This window comes from Protopterus annectens, chromosome 1.part0 (genome assembly GCF_019279795.1).
Source record: "Protopterus annectens isolate FY-2018-M chromosome 1.part0, PAN1.0, whole genome shotgun sequence".
Classification (NCBI taxonomy): Eukaryota; Metazoa; Chordata; order Ceratodontiformes; family Protopteridae; genus Protopterus; species Protopterus annectens.
The window spans coordinates 274,463,378-274,491,144 of NC_056725.1; positions in this window are offsets into that span (position 1 = coordinate 274,463,378).

Here is a 27,767-nt window from a genome sequence, read left to right on the forward strand (position 1 = left end):
AGATCAAGCCAGGCAATATTAGAGTATAAATTGTAGTGACGAGATGAATACATCAATTAAAAGACTTTTGCATAAATCCAGCAATCCTTTATTGCAATCAAATACTGCTGTACCCCAGGAGGTGATCGCTGACCAGAGTCTGGGAGAATTCAGTAAACTGTTAAATACATTGGAGAAGAAAGTTCAGAGTTACAAACAACTCCAATGGCAGTGATTAAGCTTTTTAGCTTACTTGGAGTTGGGAGTAATACCGCGTGGACTATGTATCCTAAAAATGCCTTCTTATATGGTAATACTTATGAAGACTTACTAGTGCAATGGCAGAAACTTAATTTAGAATTAAGTGCTAGTAATATGAAGTTAATGAACAAGTTCTTTGAAGGCATAGAGAAAAATTTAATAGATGAAATAGATAAGTTTGAAAATGAAATATTAAATATGTTGACATCTGATTACTATAATGAACAATACCAAGCCTTCCTAGATCGTGTGCAAGCACTAGATAATAGACTGGAAATAAAAAAGAAACATAAATTGCAATGCGACTTGGCTGATTTCAAAAATGGCCACATTTTCTCATGGCCGAGAACTGAATATAAACGAAATAACAGCACTAACAACAAGAACGTAGTTAGTGCGAAAAGGTTAGACAATGTTTCTAGGAGCCTAGACCAACTTGATGAGTTTGAATTACTGCGAACGCCAATTGAACCGTCGACCTACCAGAACGCATGCATATTGAGTTCTGTGTGCACTCCAGGCAGTCAGCATGGACAGAATCCATTAAAGAATGTAATCGAAGCTAAGGAATCCACAGTAAGCGATGCATCTAATGCTCCGATGATAGTGGATGAACAACCACTGATAAAGTCAAAAATAGATTCAAAAGAGATGAGAAAACAAATGGAGATATCTTCTTTTTTGCCCTTTCACCTAAAGCAACCAGAGAAGGTAGTGATGCAGCACAAACAACTGCTAGAAAAGCGTCCAACACAGAAGCAGTTTCAGCAGGCAACACCAGGAACAAAAAGGAAGAACGACAGTCTGTTAGCATCCAGCAAGAGTGTTCGTCGTTGAAAGGGACTATACAATTAATAAAAGGTACTGTGAATTTATCAGATCAGCGGTTGATAAAAGAACATTTTGATCTGCTAGAAAATGGTTTGAAGTTTATCCCTTATGCTAGGGATAATATAGTAAAAGCAATAACCGATGCGAAGCTGTTCGCAAGGAGTTTAACATTAAGACTAATTTTTAAACAAAATACTGATAATAATTATGGTTGTAAAAAATTGAGTACTTTTATGCCACAGCTCTGCCCAGTAGTACTAGCTTTTTTGAGTATAGTTGAGAAAGAACTTAGATCCCTGTATGCAAAAAGAAATAGGAAGGAAGTTTTTAATTTGTGTTATAATGAGTATAAAGCCATTAAACATTTGAAAGGGAATGACAATATAATTATTAAGCAAGCGGACAAGGGCGGAGCAACAGTAATAATGAATAAGACACAATATATGGATAAATTCAGGAATTTTCTGGCAGATCCATCAACATTTAAACAAATAATTTTTATAGAGATAAAAAAATACATTTCACGAGTTAATATGGTAATCTATGATATGCAATTAAACCAGGACATATCTATAGATCTATTCAACTATTAACAGTATCTTGTCCCAAAACACCTCAAATATATGGGATTCCTAAGATCCACAAATCCTTAGAAGATCCGCCTTTGAGGCCTACAGTCTCAGGCAAAGGATGGATAACGGAGCCCATATCTAAATACTTGCAGAAAAAATTAGCTAGATATTTGTCAAGGTGTACTAGTATTATAAAGGATAGTACACATTTTTTGGAAAAGCTTTTCAAGTGGTATGAGCAGGGGGTTAATCAGAATTTCTTGTTTGTAACACTGGACATAACTTCACTATTTACAGTCATTCCGATTGATTATGGTGTGGAAATGATAAGAAGCTTTCTTTGTACTGAAACAGATTTACAATCAGGAGAGATAGAGAATATTTGTATGCTCCTTGAAGTGGTTTTGACCAAAAATGTGTTTATTTTTGATAGTATTCCATATTTGCAAATCATTGGTGTAGCCATGGGTACACCAGTAGAGAATACCTTTGCAAATTTAGTGCTATATCAATGGGAAAAACAATATGTGTTAAGTAATTTTAATGAGCTTAATAGTAACATAAAGTCCTACTGTAGATTTGTGGATGACTGTTTTTTTCATTTGGACTGGCAGCAATATAGACTTGGAGAGCTATGTGATATATTTAAATGCAACTACAAGTTTTTTGAAGTTTAAAATGGTTTCTTCACCTGACAATATAGTGTTTTTAGATGTGAATTTGTATAAGAAACAAAATAGAATAGAAACTATGATCTATAGAAAAGAGATGCATGCGAATAGGTATTTAAAAAGGAATAGCATGCATGCCCCGCACACATTTAAAGGAATTCTCAAGTCACAGTTAATAAGAGTTAGCAAACTCAATACAGAGGATGATAACTTTATAGATCAAGCTAACGTGATGAAGGAAACATTTATTAAGAATGGTTATTCTATACATGATATATATATATAATGAGGTTCTTTCAGGTAGGAAAGATAAATACAAACCCACTTTTAGTAAGACTTCTTTAACAACAGCACAAGAGGTGTGTGCCAATAAAAATAAAAATATAGTAAGATATGTGACCACATTTAATGGAAATACAAGAGAAGTGTGTGATATTATAGAAAAAAATTGGGTAATTTTATTAGCAATGCCAGAAGTAAAAGATTTAATAGGTTTAAAGCCCAAATTTGCCTTTAGAAATCAAGACACACTTAAACAGATGTTATGTTATAAAGGTTTTAAGAATAAGGATGTGACACCCCAGTATAAAGTGGGAACATATAAATGCTATAATTGCACTTGTTGCATAGACATTTTTGACTTAAATGAGAATTTTCAGCATCCTGTCACTAAGGAAAGGTTTACTTTTAACTGCTCAGTAAATTGTAATACAACAAAATTAGTGTATTTAGCAACATGCACATTATGTACGGTGTTTTATATAGGAAAAACAATGAGAAAATTGAAGGACCATATAATTGAGCATAAGTCAGAAATAAAAAGGAAAGCACTAAATAATGGTTTATACAAACATATCTCGGATTTCCATACACACACATTTAAATTCAGGGGCATAAGTGTATTAAATATGGATCTAAGAGGGGGCAATATAAACAATGTACTTGAATTGAGGGAATATGAATGGATTGTTAGGTTGCAGGCAGATTCACCACCAGGTTTGAACAGTACTGTCAGCTTAAAACCAATATTGGTAAAAAACCAGAGAGAAAATATCTGATGAATATCTTAATCTGTTTCATGCACTTATGTAATTATTAATAATTATTGTTAGTGTGTTCTTGCCACTTGTATAAAATTCTATCTATAAAATTTTATCTATGAATATATACAATATATTCATTTTTGTATTCACTTTTTAGGTATTTGATAGACTGTGTCTACAATATATGCAGAGGCTAGTTAATAGATTTAAATGCTAAATTACAAATAGAATTTGTTTGTCTGGCTAGATCATGTGATTTTAATTGTACCTCTATTTAAAACTTAGAGAATCTATTGTTTTTATGTGCTGATGAAGGGTGGATAACCCGAAAGCTTCTCATTAAATTGTAGCGTTTTAATGATTTGTGTGTGATTTCAGAAGATTCTGCAGTTCCATCAAAAGTATTGTTCGCAGTATTACAAACACACATTTCTACATTTATTTCCAGATCATGTGCCTTTGTCACCATTTAGTTGTTTGTGTTAGCTCCTCCTGTACTATGTTATCACTATTGATGGACTCAATGATTACACACAATATGCAAGAATCAGTAGACTTGGTAAGCCAAAGGTCATATACTTTTGTCTGAACTGTTGAGAAATACATTTCAAATACTGAAGGGCCAAGCACATATCCCTGGGGTTTGCCAATGGTGACAGCTCTACTGATACAGCTTGATTCACCAACTGTCACATGATGTGTTCTGTAAGACAGCCAGTTGTTTACTCATCAGCTGATGTAAGGTTTAATCCCCAGCTTGGGAGTTTTCTCAATGATACATACATGTGTGAGTGTGTCAGAACCCTAGGTCAGATAATAAGAGACAGTATACACTCTCTTAGATTCCTCCAGGCCTATCACATGGAATCAATGTGCTAAGACAACATCACAGATCACCTATGGCATGACTCTGCACATACACACACCTTCCTGATATGATGGAATACACAGTTCTACACACCCTGCACATAGCCTATGTTCCCGTGCAAGGGTGCACATCAATATGTATCCACCTGAGTTGGGGGAACAGCACCTAATGCATGCATGTATAGAGACGTACTGACTCTCCTCCACTGTGAGGTAGACTAACATGTCATCATGGAACTCTTCTACATGTATACTAGTAATATTCCAGGTGTGTGCAACCTACATGTGTGAGTTGTGACTTCTATATCAGGTCCATTACATCTGATAGATGTCCTCAAAGAGGTCATTGAGGGCATGCATGATGACAACAGTATCATCTTGTGGAACTTGAACAGGTGAAGGCATTTAGCAAAAAGTCACACTGTGGTATTCAATTAACACTATCACATATGGCCATAAACAGCTATATCACTAAATGTTTAGTCCAGTGTATGACATACGTGGCATTTCACTATATTGAAACATATAGCATGACATATATCTCAGGTCAGTACATCAGGGGTGTCTTCTAGGCCCCTGTCTGCAAATTAGTTAAGTGATGGACATCACAGAGGACATACACGTGCTGTGTCCAAGTAGCTGCCTGAAGGACTACAGCTTGTGGGCAATCATTGACTCTAACTGTGATATTAGTATAATACACACAGTATCAACACATACCAGAGACTGCTGCCACAGCCATGACAACACCTGCATTGATGACACACATGGAGGGATGTGTTGCCTCTGGAAATAGACACATCACTCAAGAATAATGTGGACACCACACCATATAATCAGACCAATAGGTATGTGACCTGTGTCCTGGGGTAACACAAATATTGTTTATGTAAAAGACATGCACATCAGAGGCCATAATAACTTCATGGTTCCCAGCCTTCAACACGCCGGTAACTGAGTACAATGTGCCTTTCTCCATGTACCTCCCTACATATGTTCCAGTTATGTGTAAGTGAAGTGTACCACCTTTGTCACAGTGTGCCAAATAGCTTATTGTTCATACCTAGTTATTCTTTCTGGGGAATATACATGACTTGTGATGGTATGGGAACACCAATCAAAGTGTTACACCAAATGCATGTGTACTACCTGTTCACCTTAGGCACATACTGCATACATAGGTGTTTGAAAACATTAATGGCATGCATTTTAATACTGACAGCGTGAATTGTGCCATAGATATATGCCATGCACAGAAGGCAATGATCCTGTAGTGCCCATACTGTCACATAGAGGTAGAGCAATGTCTTACCTAACACCTCCTGCAAATATTAAAGTACCAGGCAGTGTGTGTGGTTACCTTTATAGAGTGTGTATGTATCATACTAGTTTTCGAGTGTGTGTGCAGGCTCATCTGTTTTCACTCCACACCACATATGTTATGTCAGAGGCATGGGACTAGTGGTGATATTATTCATATTGTCCTTGATTGTGGTTGGTTCTTGTAATGTTTGCCATGATCCTTTACCTGTGGCGACCATGCTATAGACTTCTGCTGAGAGTACACTCATATTCAGGTATATCAGTTTGCACAGCATCACAATATGCACCCTAACCCAGTTGTATGTTAGATCCCTGATAGATTTCCTCTGCATTATTCATGTAAGGATGCTTATCTCACACACACATCCTCTGGACTGCTATACCACCTTGTGTGACAGTCACAGACAACACATATTCACTGTACAGTCCTTACTCTACCGTATAGATATGTGCTTGGTGATGCTGCTGCAATCATCTTCCATTGACATGCACTCTACTGTTGTACATGCGAGAGTGTCACCTGTACTCTTTCCCTGTGTTCATTCCTACAATTTATCTGTGTTTCCCTATTGAATACACACACACTTCCCCTGAGTGATCATTTTACATGGCAGTCCCATGTGCTGTTACAGATCATTAACACAGCTTCAGTACAGCACGCATGGAATGCGATATCATAATACTCTGCACTGTAGGTAAACTGTTCTGTACTGTTTTTGGACAATATACTTTTCATTCATACCTCTCACCTGTCCAGATATTCCCAGGATGTCAGATGTTTTCCTTATCAAATATGCAGCTTTCTGCCATATTACTGGGATGATCTCTTGACTGATATGACTCAGCATTACAGACATACATCTCAACTGTCCTGATCTGTGCAGAATGTCCCTTTTTTGTTTCATATTTGTGATCTTTTCTTCATAACATTTTGTTTTCCTGGCAAATCATTGATATGTCATTGCAGAGTGCAGTCAGTAACTGATGACTGATATTTGAGTTTCAAACTACTTGGTCTTCAGAAAGTTCACGCTAATATACAACCTATATAATGTATCAACGTTGTAAGTTTGGATGTGGAATATTAACAATCTGTCCTTATTTCTGGCCCTTTATTGTCCCATTTTTATGGCTTTGTCCCCATTTCTCACTCTAAGAGGTTGAGACAATTACATTCTAACACATTCTTATGTGACATCTATGTCAGATATGTCCTATTACTGGTTATTTGTCCTCTCATTAAGTTGGCCTGTGTGCAGATGCGTTGCGCCAACAGAATGACAACTATTTGTACAGCCATACCTCTCAACTGTACAGAGTTTTCAGAATGTCCAGATTTTGCCTCATATTTTTGGTTTGTTTTCTCATACAGTTGTAGTTTTCTGGCAAATCATTGAGGGTTAAAATCAGAATACCTCTCAACTGTCCAAATTTTTGCATCATATTTTTGGTCTGGTCCTCATAAAATTTATGATTTTTCTGGAAAATTACTGGGATGATCTGAGGAAAGAAGTCACTAAATGATAATATACATTTGCATTTCAGACTCCATACCCATCAGAAAAATGCATGCTAAAACAAATCCTGTTATTCTAGCAACTTTCTGAGTTTCAAAAATACAAAACGAATGAAGTAACAAACTGAAAACCAAAACGGCTGTCAGTAGAAATGCAGGCAAATAAACAATATAAATGATATGAACAATTTTATTAGCGCTTTCATTCGTCCATCATCAGGACATGAATGCCTTATATAAACATTTGAATGCATTTCCTACACATAGTTGTACGTTTTTAGTAGTGTATCAAGTTACAAAAGATCCCCGAGGGGGCCATAGGAATTAGTTCTAGAAAATAAAGAGACATGGTGGCAAATCTATTTAAATGCTGGTATTCCCCCTAGGTTAAATGAAATGATATCCATTAACACTTTTTTAAAAATTATAGTGTATGATAGGTAAATTATTTTGCATACACATGAAAAAGTATACAAAAGTTTTTAATGTATGTTTTGAATATAAATATTATTGATATAGTTTGTATTGTGGCTATATACATATTTATACATTTTTTAGTTGTTGTTGTGTCTTTCAGCTTTTCCCGGTTGGGGGTCGCCACAGTGGAACTCCGGTCTGTTAATGATTGGCAGTAGATTTTTATGTGCCGAGTTGCCAGCTCTGATGCACAACCTTCAACGAAGGTACACCCATTCATGCATGTCTCCAGACAGAAGACGCTATAGCTGAGAATTGAACAGAACAACGTCTGACTGCCAGGCAACAGCGCTACCGCAGCACCACATTTTTTTAGTATGTATTTTTAAATATTTTATAGCATCTCGTTGGCTGTTGGGTTTATGTGATGTAATTAGACAGATATATAAAGGTTGTTAATGTAATAGGAAGTTATCTGAAGAAGTTTGGTGACTGAATCAAATGAAAGCGCTAATAAAATTGTTCATATCATTTATATTGTTTATTTGCCTGCTTTTCTACTGCCAACCATTTTGGTTTTCAGTTTGTTACTTAGTTCGTTTTCTATTTTTGAAGTTTATGGATTCGGGCTGTGAGAATGAAGGCATGGGAGGTGTTACTATATCAGAGTTTCAACAGCTCCATGACTCGGTGAACAATTTAACCTAGCTTGTACAGCAACTAGCCCAACAAACATCTAACACATGTTCTTCTGTCAATATGTGTTCTGAGTTTCAAAATACTCCAGAAATTTTTAAAGAACAGACTGCCAGTTCTTCCAATAGTTCTATTGAACCAGGACAAGGCATCCTGGAGATTGGGGCAATGAGAATTCATGAATGAAGGTCTGATGGCTTCTCCTTGGATTCGGGGCTTAATAGGGATGTACCAACAGCAGCTCCAGTCATGGGTAACACCACTATTCTTGACCAAATGTCAAACGCTTTTAAAACTAAGTTGACGAGTTTTCAAAAACTTCAACAAGAAAATAACTATTTCAGAGAATGCTTAAAACTTCAGCAGGTACCCAAAGGCCTCTGGGTGTGGAGATTTCCCACTGGTTTAATACAGCATTCCCTATTACATCAGGAGCTCCTAGCCATGTTTGATAGACATGGATGTGAGCTCAAGGAATTGCTGATAAAGCATAACAGCTCGGCCATGGATATATTGTATGCTGAAATTAAGGAATTGGACTCTAAAATAGTGACTAACAGCTTATTTAATGGGTATAAAAGCCAGTATGATGGTATTTTTAGGGATATTGATTATCTTTGTGATTCCATTATTAGTAGGAAAAACAAGAAATCAGCAAGCAACAAAATAGCATATCAGCAGGGCAAATCATATACTTTGCCTCCAGCCGGACAGAACAATGGTAAGTCTGATATTAGGCAACAGCAAGTACAGCAGACTGGTGATTTGATGGATGAACCAGGTGGTGAAACTGTCCCTTTAGACCAACCAGAGGTGTGGAGGTCTGAAAGATTGTGGAATCGGAAACAACAAAATTAAAGACCATATCCTCAAATGAGTCACAGGAATTGGTATCAAAAGAGGAATGGTCACGGGAACAACACATATTAGAGGTGACTGTTGAGACTACTTGTAAAGTCATTGAGAATGCTGCTCATGACTTCAAAGGGTATAATTGTAGTTTAGTAACTTTGACTACAGATTGTGCAGATTTATTTAGCAAAGGGTATATGTTTGTTCCAAGTAAGCCAATGGATTTAGTCTGGTTAATTTCTGATTTAAAAATGTATACTAGGAATTTGAATCTGCATGCTATATTTAATAACGATAATCATGCTTATTAAATACAGATGCAAATGTTAGAATACCTAGTGTTTTTAATCCTGACATGCACCCAGTATTAAAGGTTTTTGAAAAAAATCTGTGAAACTGATTTTAGACATTACTTTGCACAGTATAGTAGTATTGATAATATGTTTAAGGAAGATAAAGATCTGCTTGAGTAGCGCAGGTCATATGGTGATCTCAGATTCATGCACCCCGACAAGGGTGGGGGTATAGTGATTATGTAACATGATGAATATGGGCAAAGAACATTTCAAATGTTATACAGTGGTACCTATGGGGAGGTTTCCATCAACGACATACATCTAGGCTACAAAATAATTGATTGGGAATTACTTGATATGCTTACTCAAGATCAAATCACTGTGCAGGAATACAATTATATGACTACTGAATGGCCTAAGATCCCGTCGATTTTAGGGGTTCCTAAGATACATAAGGACCTAGTGAATCCACCTTTAAGACCTATAGTGGATTCTGGATGGTCAAAGACCAGCTATATTGCTAAGTTCCTGGATAAACAGTTGAAAACAGAAGTAAGTAATATCCCTAATTTGTGTCGTGATTCCTGGCAGTTCCTGACCATGTGTAATAACTTAAATCGAGTCACTGAGGGTGTTTTTATAACTATTGATGTAAAGTATTTGTTCCGCAGTATTCCTCACGGACAGGGTAAGGAATGGTTTGCCTCATATTTATGTGAGGTGATGGGACTCAACAAGGAAAAAAAAACTAATGTTCATTGCCAGCTGATAGATTTAGTTTTGAGTTACAACTACATACATTTTGAGGGACATTATTTTAGACAAATGGATGGTGTGGCCATTTGATCTGCCTGTGACGCCTTTTTTGCAAATGTCATCATGGCATGATGGGAAAGGAATTTCCTGTACCCAAGTCCCTATTTTTCATATATTAGTATGTATGTAAGATACCTAGATGATTTGTTTGTAGCGTGGAAAGGCCCTTTATCTGAAATTACTGGGTTTATGGAGTATATAAATCAGTCAACAGATATTTTGAAGTTTAAGTACACTGTTAGCCATGATAAAGTAGCATATCTTGATGTATTGGTCTTAAAAAAATGAAAATGGACAAGGGTTTAAATCCACTATTTATAGGAAACCGACACATTCAAACACCTATCTGCATTATTCTAGTAACCACCCTACCCATGTAAAGCGAGGAGTAGTGAAGGGTCAAATGGTCTGAGCTGCACACATGATTTCCAACCACACTGACTTTTTAGCAGAGTGTATTTATTTATCCAGCATGTTTTACAACAGAGGATATCCTAGGAGAATGGTCAGTTAAATATGCAATGAAGTTAGTGGTAAATGTGATCAGGGCTATTATGCACCATTACTCAAGGAGTATAACCAGAGGTCTAGTATGGAATTGGAAGTTTTTGATAATAGCATTTTATTAAATATTAATTTTAGGAATGGGGATATATTTAATGAACAACTCAACAGGAAAATAGGAATATTTTGCCCGTTTGTTTCTACCTATCAAAGTAACAGCATTGTTATGAGAGATATATTACAGAAGAATTGGAATATCATTAAGATGAATGAAGACCTCGTAGAAAAGTTGGGAATCAGTCTGAATATTGTATACAGAAGGGGGTCCAAATATTAAGAACATTTTGGAAAGACCAATACAGATTAATAAAATAGGAAAGATGGTTTTCTGCGGGATGTCTAATCAGTGTCGGTACGTATTTTGTGGGTTTAGTGTACAAACAGGTAACAAAACCATTCAAATTAGAGGGAGATGTAGTTGTTACACTCAGGGGGTAGTATATGTTACTTTTTGTGTAAAATGTCCAGCATTTTATGTTGGTAAATCTCAGTGCAAGCTATCCCAGAGAATATATGAACACTCATATATTTCCCATCATAAGGACACAAATGCCTTATATAAACATTTGAATAACTTTCCCACACATAGTTTAAAGTTTTTAGTAGTGTATCAGGTTACAAAAGATCCCCAAGGGGGACCATGGAAATTAGTTCTAGAAAATAAAGAGACATGGTGGCAAATCTATTTAAATGCTGGTATTCCCCCTAGGTTAAATGAAATGATATACATTAACAGTTTTTTTTTAAATTAAAGTGTATGATAGGTAAATTATTTTTTATACACATGAAAAAGTATAAAAAGTTTTTTAAAGTATGTTTGAATATAAATATTATTGATATAGTTTGTATTATGGCTATATACATATTTACGCTTTTCTTAGTATGTATTTTTAAATATTTTATAGCATCTCATTGGCTGTTGGGTTTATGTGATGTAATTAGACAGATATATGAAGGTTGTTAATGTAATAGGAGGTCATCTGAAGAAGTCTGGTGACTGTCATTACCTCATTCTACCCAGTACAGGGAGAGCATTTGAGAAGGCCAATCAGCTTAGTTTCTGCTACTCCTTTCTCTCTTTCCTTTCTCTCTTTCCAAAAAAAAAAAAAAAAAAAAAAAAAAAATGTATCTGCTTTTACTGTATTTGTGTTTTTTCCTACTTTATTTTGCTTTTGCGTCATCTTAAAAGTACTCAATTACTCAATTGTATTTATTACCGCTTGGTGTAACTCATTGTAAGCCTTTTAGTTTAAGCACCTGGGCTTCAGACCAGTTTTACATTAGGAAGGTTTGTGGTCTGCACTGTAGTGGCAGAACAGGTAGCTTACATCCTTCTAAGTTGGCAACTGCTGATTGAGGGCTCAGTGTCTGTTATTCTAAAAGTGTATTAATTCTGGTTTAAGCGCTTGGGCTTGAGGCCAGTTATTTTACATTAAGAGGGTTCGTGTTCTGCACTCTTGTGGGAGGAGAGGCTGGACTCTGTCCTTCTGAGCTGGGAATTTCTGGTTAAAGCTTATAGTGCCTGCATATTTGAACTCTTCTTACTGAAATTGGTACACCTCGTTTGCTGTAGCATAGACTATATCCAGGCCTGCTGAATCTAGCTTTGTTTGTATAACTTGAGCACTAATCCAGGCATTCTTTAAAGTATTCAGTTGTATTTATTACTGCTGGTAGTAACTTGATTAAAGTGTAGCTATCATTTCTAAGTCTTTTGGATTAAGCACTTGGGCTTAAGACCAGTTGTTTTACATTAGGAAGGTTTGTGGCCTGCACTGTGGTGGCAGAACAGGTAGCTTACATCCTTCTAAGTTGGGAACTGCTGATTGAGAGCTCAGTGTCTGTTATTCTAAAAGTGTATTAGTTCTGGTTTAAGCACTTGGGCTTCAGGCCAGTTATTTTACATTAAGAAGGATTGCGGTCTGCACGCTTGTGGGAGGAGAGGCTGGACTCTGCCCTTCTGAGCAGGGAATTTCTGGTTAGAGGCTTATAGTGCCTGCATATTCTAACTGTTTCTTACTGAAATTGGTACACCTTGTTTGCTGTAGCATAGACTAGATCCAGGCCTGCTGAATCTAGCTTTATTTGTATGCTTGTTGTTTGTTCATTTCCCTGAAACGCTAATTCCACCTAAAACGTGGCCTTTTAGCACTTCTGTGGATCCCTAGTGATATCTGCATTGCTTACTGTACTTATTTCCTTGTTTCACTTGAAAGAAAGTTACTGTTTGTCGTTTTTGCATTTAAGTTACCTGTAACACATTGCATTTAAGTTACCTGGCACTTGCTCACTACAGCAATTATATAAGTCAGCTCTAAAAAATTAAAAGCACTATACCCTCACAAACTTCCCTTGAGTACCTTGTTCCCCATTGGCCCTTTTTTTCAATTATAAAGGAATTCCAAATACTATTCTAGCATGTCCAAAGGTCAGTTATCAATCTCCTCTCCGGTCCAGCTGGTGAATCTGGGAATCTTGAGGCAATGTTACAACTGCCTCATGTACACAGACAACCCTCTCCTCCTCTCAACAAATTCCAGCACATGTGAGAGATGCAACCATATAGCCAAACTGGAGGCTAAGCTCTCTCAACTCAGTATTGGCGTAACCAGTCAGGAGGAGAAGGAAACCACACTCACTACAATTCCAGTCTCACATAGACCTACCACTACAACAAACCAAACACATAAACACACAAAAACATACTCGGAGGCTCTAAATAAAAATCTGCCTAAGCAGCAGAGACCTCCAAAGCAGACACCCAAGCAACCGCTACCCCAAAACAAAACACGTGCAACACATAGCTCACAAAGCCAGTGTGCCAAACAGTCACAGCCCTTAAGGCTAAACAACACACCTGATACACTTGTAATAGGTGACTCTATCGTCAGGCACACTGACGTCCCGCTCACCAGGCTGAACAAGGAGAAGGTCACGGTGAGCTGCCTGTCAGGCACTAGGATCCGCCACATAACACAAGCACTCAGGTCACTCCAAGGCAAGTACAAATATGACTCAGTCATTGTCCTTGCTGGTGTGAATGACCTGAGACGTACCTCCGTGGACTACATGAAAAGAGACATAGAGGAGCTCTCTGAGCATGTAGCCCAGGCCGGTATGACCCTGACCTTGAGTAGCATCTTACCCTCACCAAGTATGATGCCACAATATGAAGACAAGATGATCAATTTCAACAATTGGCTTAAGTGTTGGTGTCATTCAAAGGGGATCCAATGCCTGTCAGCCTGGGATGACATGCTCGACAAGCCACGATGCTTCGCTAGGGATGGCTTGCACCTGTCACCCCTGGGCTTTCGGATATTGGCAAAGGCTCTTGCTACCCCCATAGTGCCTTTTTAGGCAAGGCTCAAAAGACAAACCCACCTCCATAGGTATCACAAGAGATAAGAAACTAAGAGTAATGCTACTCAACCCCAGAAGTCTAAACCTCAAGATGCATGCACTCGAAACTCTCCTTAGCATGGAGAACATCGATATCTGTGCAGTAACAGAAACCTGGTTCAAGGCTCCCAAGAGCACCCCAGCACTACCAGGTTATACCTCATACCATGTTTTTCGGCCCCAAAACTTGGACCAAACCACAAAAGGAGGGGGAGTATCAATATTCGTCAAAGATACCCACACCTCCAGGTTGGTGGCACAGCACGAAGCATCAGAGACTATCCATGTGCAACTAACTGTGGGTAAAACTGCCTTCCAGTTTATAGCCTGCTACAGACCACCCTCCCAAACACAGGAACCCCACTTGGCCTTCCTGAGAATACTGGAAAATATGAAGGTCTCTCCAAACACCATTATATTGGGCGACTTCAACTACCCAAACATAGACTGGGAGCATTACTCTAGCTCCAAAACCCTAGCCCAAAGGTTCCTAGAATTTATAAACTCAAATGCTATGGAACAACTTGTTACCACTCCCACAAGAGGGGAAAACATACTGGACCTGATCATCACCAACATGGGGACACTATGCTCCAGACCAGAAGTGTATCCCTCACTGGTAAGATCAGACCATAAACTAATCTCACTGGATATTCACATCCCGACCCCACCCCCTGCCCAGAATACCACAGTGAAAAACTTCTCTAAAGCAAATTTCACACGCCTCAAAACCGAGGCGAAATCCTTCAAAGCCCCCGGGCCTGTGGAAAATACGGCCCAGACCACAGAATCCTTTATAAATGCATTCTATGAACACCTTCAGGAATGCTTGGATCATGCAATCCCAAATAAAACCAAGACCCAGTCCTCCAAAGGCAGACATCCTGTCTGGTGGACCCCAGCCATAAACAAACTATACAATAGAAGGAGGACGCTACTACATGATAGAGCAAAATCCCAAAAAGGGAAGGCATCTCTGATCAGTATTAGCAAAAAACTACCGGCACTCATAAAATCATCTAAGGCCAGCTTCGAGAGAAAAATTGCACAGGACACTAAGGATAATCACAAGGCTTTCTTTAGTTATGTTAGGAACCTGGGTGGGAATTCCCAGATATGCTCAGAATTAGTCCAAAATGACAAAAAATACACCGAGCCCACAGACATTGCCAACATCCTAGCTGACAGGTTCAGTGCAAACTTCTCCCCCCTCTCCCCACCAAAAGGGCAAATATCTATCCCAACAGAATGCTGCCCCCCTGACATCTCAGATGCTCATGTAAGAGCCGCCCTCTCCAAAGCAAAAAACACAGCATCAATGGGACCAGATGGTGTCCCGGGCTGCGTCCTACATGAACTCCAAGAAGAGCTAAACCCAAACATAAAACTACTGTTTAATCTTAGCCTTACTACAGGATATGTACCCAAAGAGTGGCGTACAGCAACAGTGGTCCCTCATCACAAAGGTGGTGCCTCAACAGATCGTGGAAACTATCGCCCCATAAGCCTGACTAGCATGGTCTGCAAAGCTATGGAAAGGATCATCATGGACCTCATAAATAAAGATATTGGGGACCTACAGACACTGGATCCTACCCAGTTTGGCTTTGTTAAGGGCAGATCCTGCCTCTTAAACCTGGTCGATTTCTTTGAAACAGTCACCAAGGCCATTGACGAGGGGAAGGTGGTCCACACAGCCTACCTGGACCTCGCAAAAGCCTTCGATACAATACCTCACTCGGGCATTATAGATAAGCTCACCAGCTTAAATATAAACCCCTATGTCACTATATGGGTTGCAAATTGGCTCAAGGACAGAACCCACATGGTTAGAATTGCTGGAGCCATGTCAGACTCCAAACCAGTTACAAGTGGCATCCCACAAGGCTCAGTCCTGGGACCTCTCTTGTTCGGTATATATTTCTCGGAGGTACAGGCCAACACGGAAGGACTGTGGCTGACCAAATTTTCAGATGACTGCAAACTGGGCGCCATAATCAACTCTCCAGGCAACACAAGCATCCTCCAAAAGGGCCTCATAGAAACAGACAACTGGTGCCAGAGCCATGGCCTCAAGCTAAACGCCAAAAAGTGCATAGTCATCCCCTTTGGCAAAAACAAAGTGCCCACAAATTACCACATAGGTGGTAATCCATTAAGTACAGAAGAAGTCATTAGGGACCTGGGGACCCAAGTTGATAGCAATCTCTCATTTGATAACCACGTAGCCAAAGTGGTTAGAAAAACATTTTATATAGCCCACCTAATCATGAAGGGATTCACATCTAGATCGGGGGAGGTCATCGTATCTCTTTACTCATCCCTCATCAGGCCCATAATTGAGTACAATGCCCCTTTTGGGATGTACCTTACCAGACACCTGCAGCAACTGGAAAGACCCCAAAAGTACCTCACCAAGAGGATCAAAGGGCTCAAACAGATGCCATATGCTGCCCGGTTAAAGAAACTCCAGCTCTACTCAGTGGCATACCGCCTGCTCAGAGGCGATCTGTGCCTGACGTATAAAGCCATGTCCAACCCGGAATTAATGGACATGCTGCACCTCAGAAAATCCAAATCCCATCGAGCTACGCGCTCGAGAGACTTGAACCTCAGCACTGAAATAAATAGGACATGCTGGAGGGACAGATTCATAACCCAGAGGCTCCCTTCACTCTGGAAAAAAATCCCAGTCCAGGTTAGGCAGAGTCCCACATTGACTCTCTTCAAGAGGAATCTTGATGAGTGGATGGGAGATCATAGGTTTACCCCGGCTATCACTTCTGTGTCACTGTTAGACAGAGGCACAGTATACTAACCTCAAAAAAAGGCATAGCAAAATTAATTTAAAATGGGTGGCGAAAGCCAAACACACTCTGGCTAGGCTTATAAATGCCCTAGGGCAGATAGCCTAGTATGAACCTATGAACCTATGAACCTATGAAAAGCACTAATAAAATTGTTCATATAATTTATACTGTTTATTTGCCTGCTTTTCTACTCCCAACCATTTTGGTTTTCAACTTTCAGAGTTTATAAGAGCAGTATTTGAAATCTGTCCCTGTTTCTGGGGCTTTTTTTCCCCTCCATTCTTTCAGGCTTTGCCACAGTTTTTGTACCAAGAGGTGTGTGTGACAGACATTTGAGTCTCAGACGTCATATTCTTCAGAAAATTCATGCAAATTCAAAAACCATCATTCTAGCAGCTTTCTAAGTTTGTAATAGCAGTATTTGATGCATGTCCATAGTTTTCATCCTTTGTCCCATTATTTTTGAGTTTTGTCCATATTTCTTGCTTTAAGCATTTGAGTAGTTATGTGTACAGCCCTGGTGATCATTGTGGCATTCTGCACAAATCCACAGACTGCATGTGCTCTCTTTTACACAGAAGTGGTATCCATGTTTGCTTACAAGGTTTCACAGCCAGCAATGCTGTTCCAGGCTGTAAAACCTAGTTTAGTCACACCGCACCTCATCAATATGCATTGTGCAATGCCACTCACTGAGCACCATCACAGTAACATGCAAACTCCATGTAGGCTCAGCGTAAAGCATACACGGAGTTTACTGAATCCAATGGACGGTTACCACAAGAATAACATCTAGACAGTTTCATCCAGAAAAAAATTATCTTGAAATTTCAACATATCAATTTTTGAAACCTGACAAATGGTTATCAATGTTTTTTCCTCTTCTATAAGAATAACAACTGTTATATTATTGTAAAACTTATCATCTTGTAATATAGGCAAATATTTATTGATATAATCCCTGATTTTAAATTAATTGTTTCCATAAGTGTCATCAAACCTCAGTGTTTCACAACTCTTTGCCTTCTTCTGTTTCTTATGCTGTAACAAATTTTGTCTCATTTGTGTAGCTGCTCTACTTCTAAAATATATATGTCTACCCATGACTGCTCTAGCAAGGAAATGTCATTTAAGGGGATCTCCAGTACAGAAAACCCATCATCAGCAGCAGCAGCTTCTGACAGTGTCTGAAATCTGTTACTGTGTATTATTGTAATTTTTTTTCACAGGTCTTGCTGGACAGTATGGAATGCTCACCAAAGCTGAAGAGATTGATAGGTTCACTGTGAGCTCCTGCCCAGCAATAGATTGTTCAATTTCCTGTGGACAGATGAACATATAATTAGAATTCCCCCTCGTTTAGGCAGATGGTTGCTAGGAACCTTAACTGATCCAAAACTCCTAGCTTGTGGCCTTTCAAGAAGCTTGCCATCTTTCATTGATTGTAAAGTGCTTTGTTGTAGCCTGGAGCAATTCTAACTGCATGCCCCCTGATGGTTATCTTTTGTCCCATATCCCTGTTTCTCTGCAGAATGCCTTCCCAGTCATTGCTGTCCAAACACTTAAAGATGAAGTCCCTTGGTTCATTATTATTTAGTGCATGCTGTATAATGCGTTGGTCCTGTTCAATCACAGCTACAGGGAAATCCCTAAAAGTATTTTCATTTCACATCCCCAATAAAAATAACTGCACCTGAGCCTTCTAGATTCTTCAGTAATCCAAGCACCCTAAGATTATTCTGACTGACCCTATTTTCTATATTTACAATATTTTTTTACTGGGCCTGTGACTGTATGTGCAAATCCTGGAGGCTCTTAGAATAAGCTGCCATGGTTGTTCTCTATTACAACTCCAATTTGTGCTGTTTAAGTACCAACTCACTTGCTGATAGCTGTTTATTGTGTTGTACAGTATCCGCCTTTATCTGTTGCACATTCTCAGCAGTCGACCATGTGATACTAGAAAAGCCTTTTGCAAAGGACTGAATTGCCCATAATGGATCATGAAAAGAAGACATATTCCCCACCATAATGGTCAACCTTTCCAGTGTATGTTCTTGAAAAAATCTAAAACGTTGGAGTAATAAGGTGTCTGGTGCTTAAACCCAATTCATACTCCACCTGCAAAATACTCTATAACAACTGGGTCCAGTGACTTTGCAAATCATTACTTTAATGGCTTTTCATTTGATTTGACACCCAAAATGGCCAAAAAAGTTGTTGTTAACACAATTCCTCCACACATGGGGTCTTCTGCACTACTCCATCACATGTATTAATATTCAATGTAAGGTGTTACACCTGCATAAACTAGTTGACAACTTGTCTTTCAAAGAAGTAACTCCTGCTGATGCATTTAATATGGAAATATAGCAGTCTATACATTAATTTAGGTTGCAATGTGTTATGGATTCATATTTTCATGACATCATGGTAGGGGCTTTCATCTCTGAGAAAAAAAAAGTAACTAAAGGGGCTGTCATTATCATCAAAGTAAAATGCAAATGTAAAACAAAACACTTTTTAAATAAAAAAAAAAAATCATAATTTTATATTTGCAATCAAAATGTTGAAATTCAGTTACATGACAGGCTCCTCCTCGAACATGGTAGGAGCGAAAGTCAGAATGTCAACGTTCATGTGTACATCCGTTCAGAAGGATGTACATAAGGCAAGGACATGAAGCATGGTTGGCAATGGCAGCTGACAACATTAATATCAACAGAACGTTGTCGATGTTGCTGCGTCGATGTTTGGACCTACTTAATATTTATGAGTCGAGGATATGCATCGCGGAAATCACCGTTCGCGGTTTTAAGTTTCAAGCGTTTGAAAGTAAACCATTTTATTCTGTATATGGTAAAGAAGTTGCATTCAGCTCCAAAGTTTATAACTTACACTTGCTTCACAACATGCCCAATATACTTTTAAGATAAACCCTAAGGTAACAATAACTCTGCTGATATCCATTTGAAAAAAAAGCATTGGCTACGTCGGATTATTCTAACTTTGCGAGTAACCCATCTATTTTGGTGGTATTGCCACGTGATCATTTCTCATGCTAAACAGTAATTTCATGTAAATATTGGTTTTGCTTTACAAATACATTTATTCCATTCTTGGCTTCTTGAGTCTTAGAATTTAGGTTTACACATGAGACTTTAATGGCTGGATATTCATTAGGATGATGAGATATCATGGAATTAATTTCCTCATACAGAGTTGATTTCAATGATTTGATCAGTTTGATTGATGTTAGTATTGATTGAGTTACAGAGTCACAATTATGTCTTCTCCAGTCCGCTATCACTGCAAGTAAAGAGTAATTACTTCACCTCTTAGAACTTGTCACATTTTCAGCTGTAGCTATTTCAATTAGCTTTAACAGAGAAGCAAATCTGAGAAAATCCTTATTGTTTCAAGTAAGCATGCAGTATGGTGGTTATTTCCAGTTTTAGTAGAAAATGCTTGACTGATATTGGATTGTGCAGACAGAATTTTTTCATTGGGCCGGATTCCATAAAGCTCACAGAATCTGGCACATTACATCGATCTCAATATGAAATTTACAGATAACATTGTAATATGCAAATATACGACAAGAAACTTAAAATACCTCAGTGCACAATGGACTACCACAGTTCCAATGGTGCACTATAGAAATGCGCAAGTAATTTGTACGTATAACAAATAGTTGTCCAATAACACTGTACATTACTAAACAAATAGAAATATATCATAAATCAAGAATCCTAATAGTTGTTTAGGAAGATAAAATCTTTAAATTAACTTCAGGGACAACTACAGAATGTTACGGATTCCATAGTGATAGCCCAAAAAAAAACCCCCACACACATTAAAAATGCCAAGTATCCCAAACTAATCCACATGGTAATTGTAAAAGAAATTTACAGGCATACACATAGAAACATATTAGACAATCATGGATATGTCCTTATGCCATCCACTAACTTATAATACATGCTCCAAAGCTGTAAGACTATTTAAAATACATATATATTCACATCACTCATTATATTAAAATTAGAGACAACTATGAATATTTACATAACACATGTATCATAAAAAAATATTGACTTGAACTTATGGATTCTGACAGAATCTGTAAATTTCCTAATAATTTATTTATTTTACATTTGTTTACTGGGAGAGTTCAACTGGGCAAGTTGCCCATTTTCAGCAGAGGCCTGTGGAGAAAAGTTCCATACGGTACAAAGTTAATACAGAGACAGACACATACAGATGTATATAAAATATATACAATGTAATATATGCATGGGAAATTATCCATAGAGAAAAGCAACATCCAAGATTAGTAATACAGTAACATAGACATACACATATACTTAAAAATATGCATGCAAAGTGTAAATTTAAGAAATTAAAGGCAAAGGGCATTCACTGCCACTTCGCCATAGCTAACAGTTGCTAACAATGGGTTTGGGACCTGTGTGGACAACATAGGTAATGCACATACCCAAGGAAAGTGGGTGATGCAAAAGAAGATGTAGGGTGTGGGTGAATAAGAGGGAAAAACAAGAGGAACATTGGAATAGGAAAATCTAAGGGATAGTCAGAGGGGCATGGGCAATATTTTTTTGTGGAAATAGGCCCAATTTTTTTTTTAAGAATGGAAGGAGTGGTAAAAATAGGGATAGAGCAGGTGAAGGTAAGCGTAGTAGGTCTACCCATAGAAAAAATAGCACAACGCAAGACATACAAAGTTTGTAAGAAAACAGTAAGTACTGGTAAGTCTCACAGACAGCACACTGCACAATATGAGCAATGCAACGTTGTCAGACATGGTGAGGATGCATACCAGCCATGGTGAAATGCAGAAAAACAAATCTACCTAGGCACTATCATGTTAGCACATGTGGCAAACTGTGTGACAGTCATACCTGGATGTGTATGACCAATGGGAAATATGCATTGTAGGATAATAAAGTAGGATCACAGTACAGATTGAATAACTATTCATATATCCAATTAGTCCACCAGCAGTGCGGATATTAGCCAAGATACGTCACAGATGAGCAAATGCAAGTTAAGCAACAGTACATATCTACAAAGGACAGAAGCAAACCTACTACCATGCATGTGAAAAGCAAACAACAAAGCACAGTGGCAAACAGAAATACTGGAGAAGATCAGCCAAGGCTGCTACATACACAAGTAGGTGTACACAACCAAATGTGTGTATGTTACATGTTCAAAAGCAATGTACAGGTGCACATGTGTATGTACGTGTTTCAGTGGCATAAATGGAATGTACATGAAATCAAGGTCAATGCACATTAATACACTAATGGCATGTGATAATATGCTAAAAGCAACTACCAGGACAGGATATTGAATATAGCAGGTTGTGCACATGGATCTGAAAAAACTACATTGGGTAACACACAAGCAGAATGAAAACAAGGACATTTTGCAAGCATTAGCTAGCAGCTTGTCTGCACATGTCCTGCACTGCACAATGGGCATACGTATGGCACATGTTCGCTGTGTCAAATTAATAAATGGCAATGGACAGTAATTTTAACAAAGGCAAATATATATTCAATAAATGCTAGAGACATATTAAAGAGATAGGGAGGTGGACAACCTGAAATCACATTAGGGTAAAACAGGACATCACACAGGGTGCTGTAGAAGACACACAGACAATGTAAACAAATGGAAAATGTATGTCAGATGGACAGATGGACTTCTGATGTCCACAAAACTGGACAGACATAAAACACGTATACACAATAATGTGCAACTTCAATCTGCATGAGTAAGCACGATAAACATTTCAGTCACATACACATATACTGTCATGCAAATGTCAAATAAAGAAACGGATGTGTATGTCAACCACACTGCTCATTATGGACTAGAGGACACCTCTGTGAGCATCATTACAGCACATTTGCTCTACATCACTGACTGCTCACTTGTCAAAAGCTACATATCTGTGTTTTTAATTTCTCCAAGTCTTTTGGGTTTCTAATACCATGACGGGAATGGACCCCATTCCTAAGTTAAAGTATGATTAAAGCTCATGAAATTAATCCTGTTTAAATATTTGATGTTAGCCAGAAGTGGTCTTCACAGCACCTGCAATGTGCCTAGTAATGACTCCTTCTGCAATTCATACAGAGTTACATGTACCAGTAACATAGCTAAATATGATTGTAAATTATTTTTTATAAGACATGTTGCTCCTACTACTATTGGAACTGTCTGGGTATGCTTCTTCCACATTGCCCTCATTTCTTCCTGCACATACTGGTATTTTATGACTTTATGTTTCTCTGAACATAAGACACTATAGTCACTTGATGTAGCAATTTCAGTAATCAATGCCACTTTTGACTTGTATTCACGGACTACTGCATCTGGTTTTCTCGCAGCTATTTTTTGAACTGTTAGTAATGGGTGATCCCATGTGATATAAACTTCATTTTCTATAATGATTTGTGGATCATATCTGCAGTGCTTTTCAGTTACTTCAGTATTATAGTGTTTGCACAATTCCCAATGCAACAGTCTTGACACATTATTATGTCTTTCAGTATATAGTCCTTCTGTCATTAGTATATCACAATCAGCAACACGATGTGCAACTGTTTTCAATTATGTTTTACAAAATCTACATTTGCCTGTTTCTCCCACATGTTCAATGGACTTTGTAAACCAATGTGTATGTAGTCCACTATCTTGGGCTGCCAATATCAACCATTCATCATTTGGTTCTATTTCACCTCTCCTTAACCATTCCTGCATTTGATCCTGATCAACATGTAGTTGTTCCAAGAGCTTTCTATACTTGTAACTGTATTTATTAATTTTACACATTTCTTGCCTTCTCATCTGCCCTTTCACCTTATATACTTTCTTTTGTTTTTGGCACGTTGAGTTGCTGCCTGATTTTTATCCAGTTCTGGTTTGATTTCCATTCCCGCATAACAATGATATGCTTCGTTTAAACTAAGCCATTGTAGACTTATTCTCCAAATGTTTTAAAACTTTCACTACATTTGGGTCTTGTGAGGTCAGCAGATATGCATGCAGTCCTATGACTGCAGATCTATGCATGTAATCAGTTTCGAGGAGGCCCATACGTCTTTCAGAACGGGGAATATATAGCCCTGGTATACACTTATTTTTATAAATCATTTAATGAACATGAAGCATCCCTCTTGTTTTCCTGTCCAACCAATTCAGAACCTTTTGGGGTAAGTTAAACTCTCCAAAACTGTAAGTTAGGACAGGAAGAGCAAATTGGTTTATAGCTCTGACTTTGTTCCTAGAAGGTAGCACTATTTTCATTTAATTTTAATCTTGTAAAATATTCATAACTAAGTTTCATTCACATTTGTTCATGTTTTATTGTTGATCCTTCATCAATTCCAAAATATTTTTACACTCTCTCTTGCTCAAGTTCTTATATATCACATTCCTGTCCCAAACTGATGTTTTCTTGGTGCTACAGCTTCCTACTTTAAAGTTGCTTTTGCACATTTATTCAGGCCAAATTACATTCTTATATCATCTGAAAAAGTTTTCACCACTTGCAGTTGTGCTTTTCATTCCTCGTCTGATCATCCACAAAACAAATATAAAGTCTTTACACTTTGTTGTTTTCTGGGAGCAGAATTGTAGCCATGACCTAATCTGTTAAGTAAACAGCTTAACGGCTTAAGGGCAAGACAAAATAGCAGCGGTGACAAAAAATTAAAGTGGAACATTTGCAGTACATCCCTGAGTGCTCACTTGTCAAAACTACATATCTGTGTCAGTATGTATCTGACTATGTGCACACATATGTACCATCATTATGTATACAACGATGTATGGAAGGTATACACCAATGTCACTACATCTTAGGTGTGGAAATGCAACATACAACAAACATGTTGCAATATACTGTGGAAGACTGTAATTTATAATGTATACAGATGACTGTTACCTTGTTCTTTGATGCAGTCAGATAAGGAGGACTGCACATATACAGGATATACCTGCATGTGATCCGACACGGCATCAGTATTGTCAAATCATGAAGCAACACCATATCATGAGGGTGGGACATCATGTCAACTCACATCCAAAACCACGTGGAATGATATATCTGTATGTTGCACATACTTAATATTGCAAGAAAGATATCCAAGGCATATGAAATGGTTAGTGTTGCACTATGGACAAAATATGCTGTCTGTCAGTCATCCCAGTAAGAGAGATGTTTACAGGCTGCCCATTACAGCACTATCAGCAGGTTAGCTGCCACAATGCATGGACAGTTGAATGCGTGTGGACAACGTAATGTGTTAATGTGTGTCATGCACACATTGAAACCAAAGCAAATATATCACAGTAATAACATGTAAGCATGATGTATACATGGTATGGATGCACAACAGTGCATATACAGTCCAATCAATTAAATGTAAATCACCATGTTGGCAGCAGAACACAAGTGGAGCACACATACAATACCTACGGTCTATATTATAATACCGAAAATCCTTTTAAGTGAATGCGGAAACACTGACACATATTACGTGAACCGCGATTATGTTGAACGTACTAAACCATGAAATTCAAAAAGTCGAAGTGTCATGGTTGGCCCATCTGCAGTACAGCTCCGTAAGGTAAGTGTGCGATAGTTATGGACCTTAGGGTTAGTGTGCAGGTTAAGGTAAGTGCATAGATAGGTAATGTATGTAAGGTTTAGCGTAGGGTTAGAATTAAGGTTTTGTTAAATGTATGTTTGTGGATTATTTGTTTTGTTTTGGTATATCACTGTAGGATAGGTGTGCGATAGTTACAGACCTTAGGGTTAGGGTGCAGGTTAAGGTAAGTGCATAGATAGTAATGTATGTAAGGTTTAGTGTAGGGTTAGAGGTAGGGTTTTGGTGCTTACTTTAGGGTTAGAAGTAGGGTTTTGGTTAGTGTATGTATGTGGTTTATTTGTTTTGTTTGGGTAGGCAATATGTAGTGGGAGCTGGAGTTGGCCGGCTATGGGGATTTGATTTTTTGTATTTCACGGTTTAGTACATTTGGCATATACGCATTTCGCGTAATACGTGTCGGTGTTTTCTTGTTTGCTTAAAGGGATTTTCACTATTATAATATAGACCCCAATACCTATTAATTGGATGGAATATAGTGATGTGGATCAGACTCCTGAATGATCTCACAGGCTATCATCCTGAATGTAGCTCACATAGCCAGTGCTATCTCATTGATGAAAGTCCTCATCATGTTCTTCATATATTTTTGGAACACATTAGTAATGAACTCCCTGATCTCCTCCCAGCAATTGTCTCTATCATGGCCATGAGGAGTCTCTTCTGGGGTGCAAGCAGAATGCCTCAAGCAGGGCAGGGGCAGGTCCAGACTCCTCACTGTTATCATCACAATCTTTTATAGGTTCATAGGTTCATAGGTAGGTATTAGGCTATCGGCCCTAGGGCCCATACAAGCCTAGCCAAAAAATGTACCCTGGCTTTCGCCACCCAAGAAAATTATTTTCCTGTGCCCCTGTCGAGCAGAGCCACAGAAGTGATCCCCGGGGTGAATTTCCCATTTCCATCCAATCATCAAGATTTTTCTTGAAGAGTGCTAATGAGGAGCTCTGTTTGACATAGATAGGTAGTCTGTTCCAGAGTATGGGAAGTCTCTGGGACAGGAATCTATCCCTCCAGCCTGTTCTGTTTATTGTGGTGACAAGGTTTAGGTCCCTAGAGTGTGTAGCTCGGAGGGATTGGAATTTCTTTAAGTGGAGCATGTCCAACAGCTCTGGGTTTGACATAGCTTTGTATGTTAGGCAGAGATCGCCCCTGAGTAGGCGATATACAATAGAGTAAAGCTGTAGTTTTTTGAGACGGTCTGCATAGGGCATCTGTTTGTGGCCAGTAATCCTCTTTGTGAGGTATTTCTGTGGTCCTTCCAGTTGTTGTAGATGTCTTGTGAGGTACATACCAAAAGGGGCATTGTACTCTATAATGGGTCTAATGAGTAATGAGTAGAGGGGAACAATGACCTCTTTTTTTTCTGGATGAGAATCCTTTTGTGATGAGATGAGCCACATAGAAGGATTTCCTGACCACTGTGGAGATGTGATTATCAAATGAGAGACTACTTTCCACCTGTGTCCCAAGGTCTCTTATCACATTCTCAGCATTATGTAGACTACTAGCTATGTGGTAGTTCATGGGTACAGAGTTTTTACCAAAGGGGATGAAAATACACTTTTTGGCATTGAGCTTCAGGCCATGGCTTTGGCACGAGGTATCTGTCTCAGTGAGGCCCTTTTGTAGTTTGTCCACATCGTTAGGAGTTTCAGTTATGGCTCCTAGTTTGCAGTCATCTGCAAACTATGTTAGCCAAAGACCTTCTGTGTTGGCCTGCACTTCAGAGAAGTAGATAGCAAACAGGAGAGGACCCAGGACTGAACCCTGTGGTACTCCACTTGTCACTGGTCTGATGTCGGATTTGGAATCCGCTACTTTCACAGTGTGGGTTCTGTCCGTGAGCCAGTTGGCAATCCATCTTGTGACACAGGGATTTATACCTCGTTTAGTGAGCTTATCTATAATTCCAGAGTGGGGGATGGTGTCGAAAGCCTTGGCGATATCTAGATAAGCTGTGTGAACCATTTTACCCTCATCTATTGCTTTGGTGACTGCTTCAAAGAAGACAATCAGGTGATTATAGGAACTTTGCATTCTTTCGGTATAGAGATGGGCCCTCTAGGGGGTGAGAGGGGGGTAAAGTTAGCACTGAACCTGCCTGCTAGAATGTTGGCAATATCAGTTGGTTCTGTATATTTAG